General features: G+C 34.4%; 1 protein-coding gene across 11 annotated transcripts in view; it reads right to left on the bottom strand.

Annotated features, from left to right (window-relative positions):
- The window catches only part of LOC125033596 (PHD finger protein 19-like), a 28317-nt gene that overhangs the window by 23006 nt on the left and 311 nt on the right, over nucleotides 1-5000 (bottom strand). For 5 of the 11 annotated variants that reach the window (XM_047625262.1, XM_047625253.1, XM_047625291.1 and 2 more), the window contains exon 2: nucleotides 3267-3345. The exons of the other annotated variants lie outside the window; for them this stretch is intronic. The gene's annotated coding sequence lies outside the window, so the exon portion shown is untranslated. The remainder of the gene's footprint in view (nucleotides 1-3266; nucleotides 3346-5000) is intronic. 11 annotated transcript variants of the gene reach the window in all.

The following is a 5000-nucleotide window of genomic DNA, read 5'->3' as shown; positions in this document are numbered from 1 at the left end:
TTATAAACATATATATATTAACCCATTCGCCCAGGATTTATGTTCTGTCCCCTGTAGTTTTTGGTGAATTTTGTTACATACAGATGGCTCTACATGTGCTCAGCCGGCAAGGAGTCTAGCATTAGGCCCTAGTTACCAATCCTGATTTTCCCATTCCTTGAATTGGCAGGAAAATGTGTTTTTCTTATTAATACCATTGCTATCAATACTGTTATTATTGTTATTGATGTTATTATTGAATTGTCATTAAAATATTTTAGACAATGAAATGATACAAAAGACCCTTTCCTAAAGTGAAGGAAGAGGGTAAACAGGTAAGATAGGTAGTTCTGATAACTGGCTATTTGGTGATTAAGAACTTGTAGAGCCATCTATGTGTAAATACAATAAATAAACGTGTATTACAGTGGGCATGGCATGTATTCTTGCCACATGGGGTGAATGGGTTAATATATATATATATATATATATATATATAAAAACATATGCAAATACACATACATATATATACTATATACATAAATTCACATATACATCAAATGTAATAAATACAATAAACACAACATAATATATATGAAAAGCATCATAAACTGGTGAGAAAAAAAGTAAATATATACAAATATAAAGAAATATACTGATTAATAAAAAAAAAAAAAAATCAGTAAAAAATATTTTTGTAGGCTTCCAATAATATTTTGGCTCAATGGTCCTCAAATTTTTTGGTGTCGTTCCCTTTGCAGAAAAATTACCACTACACCTTCCCTCATATCTACTTCATTCCTCTTCAGGTATACACATGAATTTAAAGATAAGAAAGATATCTGAGAGCTTAATTCTCCATATGTATTATTGGTTTAAAAAAATAATTCATATCTTTATTCATGATAAATATTAATTCATTTCATTCTGTATTATCTATTGACTTATCATTTATCTACTTATTCATTCATTTATTCACTCATTTGTTCATTTATTATCATCCCTTATCAATGTATTCCAAATACAATTACTATAAGAAAGTGCCCTGTTAATCCCCAGAAACAGCATCACACCTATGGGGTTAATTACCATAGTTTAAAAGCTACAACCTTGGACCAATAGATTAACTATAATACAGCCATGCTTTATGGACCTGTTGCATTGGGAATATCATCACCACTCACTCAAATGCATCTCTGCCTCATTGAAAGAGTAAAACATGAGATACAATATCCAATGTATATTCTCAAGGGTAAATGCTAGTCTAGGTAGAGAAGTATTATCAATCTATTATAATTCCTCTCTATAGCATTTAAGTTCAAAAAGGTAATAAAAAAGGAAAACAAAACTAAAACAAAAAGAGAGCAGTTAACCCAATCGGCATGGATGGCGAGAATACGTTAAATGCCTACTGTAATATAAGTTCATGTATGCCTTTACACACAGATGGCTCTATAAGTGCTTAGTCACCAAGGAGTCAGTTATTAGTCCTACCTATCACACCTGTTTAACCTTTTCCTAGATTTTTTGGAAAGTGTCTTTTATATCATTTCATTGTCTTTAATATTACCAAGACTATAATAACAATTTAATAATCATAATATCAAAAAGAAAAATAACATTATCAATATCAATAGTATTATAAAGACAAACATATTTTTCTGCCAATTTAAGGAATGGGGAAATCAGGACCAGTCACTAGGACCTACTATTAGACTCCTTGCTGGCTGAGCACGTGTAAAGCCATCTGCATGTAACAAAATTCACAAAAAACTACAGAGATCATTACATACATCCATGGTGATTGGGTTAAAAGAAAGAATTAGAGATGTATCAGTATCAATTAATAGTATTGGTAGTACTATGGCAGTATGGCAATTTTTTTTACTAAGCAGCAAATCTTAAAGGGACTAAAGCTAATCCTCTGATACTATTCTTTACTTATTAGCTACAAGAAAAGAATAGTTACTGATTCACAAGACTAGTTCATTAGATTCTATGTCTTATCATTCATGTAAGCAGTTTAACAATTTTATACCCAGAGTACACAAGGTTCTTTATATCAAATACTATCCTGAGTTCTGCAATCACTGTACAGGAATTTGCACTCCTAGGCTGCTAACTCCTGAGCTAAAACTAACAGATGGCTACTGAATAAAAGGATACAAATCTATATGCTACTGTACTTCAATTATGACAACATAATGACTACCTTTACTTAATATAATCTGGTAAAAATTATCCATGACTACCCTTGTTTCTAACAGTAAAATAAGAGTAGCTTTATACTTTCTGTAATTCAAGAGGAATCATAAATAAAAATGTAAGTAGCAAAACTGGCAAATTATCAGCCACTGATTAACTAGATTATTGGGATAAGTATTGATACATCTTTAAAAGGTATATTGGAAGGTAGATGACATCTTAAATTTTTAAAAAATATGTTTAAGGCTATGAAGGACTGACATTATAGTATAACCTCTAGAAAAGCAAAAGTAAATTAGAATAAAACAGGCATATTCTCTTTCCTATCATCCCTATGACTGGAAGCAGTAAATGGTCTTGCACAATTAATATGTTATGCTTATTATAAAGAAAAGATAATGAGTCAATCTGAAGAAAAATGTACAAGATTTTGGAAGCACTCTAGTTACAAGCATATACAGTATATACAATGAAGGGGCACTAACCATTAAGTGAAAAAGATATTCAAAAACAGAAGTTCTTCTAATCTTATTTGTATTCTTATGTGTCAAAGCTACCCATAACTAAGGTCAATTTTATATATCATATTCCAAACAACTTCTAAAAAGAAGAAATAAAAAACTCTTAGAGACTACCATAGGTATGCAGAGAAGATGCTATTCCCATGGTGCACAATATAAAAATATCTGAAACCTAATATTCAATTCAAAATCTTGCAGATGTTTGTCATAGCAGGCTTGGGTATTTAGTAGGCCTATATTTTGAAAATTATGCCGTTAATAGGCTTTAATAATTGAGTAGCTTTCATATTCCACCACTGTTAAAATAGTATCCAAGCAACTTCCTTTTAACTTGTAAAATGAGGCTTGTGTGTGTTTTGGCATAGTTCAGGATATACAATAGTTTATGGAAAAATAGTTTCATTACAGTCAACTTAAAACTATGAACAGCCTTGTTCTGCCCACTACAGGAGTACCCTGAATATAATAACCTATGGGAAAAACACTTTCTCCTGAAATACATCCATGACTGTCTCATCAAGAATTACCAAGTAATTAAACAGGTCTGAGTGGGGAAACTACCTATTAGGCTTCAGTTCGCTTCATATCCTGTCTCTCCTTCTGGCAATACTTCGATATAACATTCACTTATTCTTGGAAGCTGAAAACAGAAAAAAAATAAATATCAATTCTGAGTCCAAACCTATCTACCTAGTTCCCATGATATATGACCACGTCATTCAAATTCTATATATTCATATGAATAAATCATTCCTAAACACAAAACAATGTTTTCCCAAACAGTTTTAACATTATGGTAAAGTCAATGATAAGTTTGTGCATTTACAACACATACAGAGACTCTTTCAAATTGGGACTCTTTACTCGAACTATATTCTTTGTACTTTATTTATATTCACTCAAAACTTGCTATGATCTGTGATGAGCGGCCTAAATTAACAAGTCCAACCTGATAGGGACACACTAACAGGTAGTCACCAAGGTCTTCATACATTATGCTCCAGCAAAGACCAACAAACCTCCCTCACGTACATTCTGGCAAGAGTAATTGGACTGATTCCTTATTTCATAATAAATTGCCAAGAATGATCTATCTTGCCAGAATGTACAGAGATTGCTGGCTATACTGGACTATCAATGGGCACGGAGATGCAACAATTGGCACATGGGTCCATGGCAAAAATGTGGGTGTCTTGTCCTCATTTATGAAAATTCTTTAATGACAACTCAGACAGTCACCATCCGATCATAATCACAATAATATTTTTCACCCGCAAGTGTGAAATAGTAGAACACAACAGCAATTCACATTTCAGAGTTTTCTCTTTCGTTCATTCTCTTTCCAAAATATCACATCGGTCTAAACAGTTCCATATTGCAGCATTGAATTCTCACTAATGAACACTAAAGTATATTTACACACAAATTTGTTGAATAGATATTTGCACAATTCACTATTTCTCACTGGAGACACTTTCACAACGATCAGCACGGATCAGCACCTCGGACACAAAGAACACTCCTCATGAGGTTATAAAATTCACACTACGCAACAGACGTCCTTCAATGTACGTCAAAATTCACCATCACAAAATAAACAGGCCGCCATCAATGGAAAACTCAGACCCCGAGAAATCACAAGTCAAGAGGGAGAGGAAAGACATCTGTGAAAGCATGAAGATTTACCCAAACTGCTTGTCTTTGGGCTTCACTTCAGCCTCCTAAAAGGGCAAAGACTTGCTATTCCCCGCAGTAAATCCCCCCAAAAGAATTCTTCCCACAGCCACCCATGCCTCAGCAAGGTCTCAAGAAAGTGAGAAAACAGGATGCAACCTCCTCACACAACCTACTCTCGCCATTAATACTTAGTTCACCATTCCCCCTTTCTCTTCTCCTTTGTAAAATCGCCTCCTCCATCCTTCGTCAGGATCTAAATCACGAAATTCTCCTTCCTTCTCTTCTTAATCCTTCACCCAAGTCACCTGCCACACATACACAAACCCAAAGAAGAAAAAAAAAGCAAAAACACATTCAAACACAAACCGGGAAAAAAAGAAAACACACGAAACAGAGGAAGATGTAAGTAAGCTACGTTAACGTCTCGAAAAAAATTCCCCCGTCGACCAGGCCTTGCTATAACGTTCACCTCTCCTTCCTTCCCTTCCTTCTCTCCCTCTCTCCCTTCCTCCCTCTCTCCCTCTCTCTCCCCTATCCAATCCATCCCTCAACGCCATCCAATCCCCACCTCCTTAAGCCTCCCTTTCTCCCCCCCCTTAAACACCTCACCCCCCCCGT

Source organism: Penaeus chinensis, chromosome 2, assembly GCF_019202785.1.
Source record: "Penaeus chinensis breed Huanghai No. 1 chromosome 2, ASM1920278v2, whole genome shotgun sequence".
Lineage (NCBI taxonomy): Eukaryota > Metazoa > Arthropoda > Malacostraca > Decapoda > Penaeidae > Penaeus > Penaeus chinensis.
This window is presented reverse-complemented; position numbering and strand designations above follow the sequence as displayed.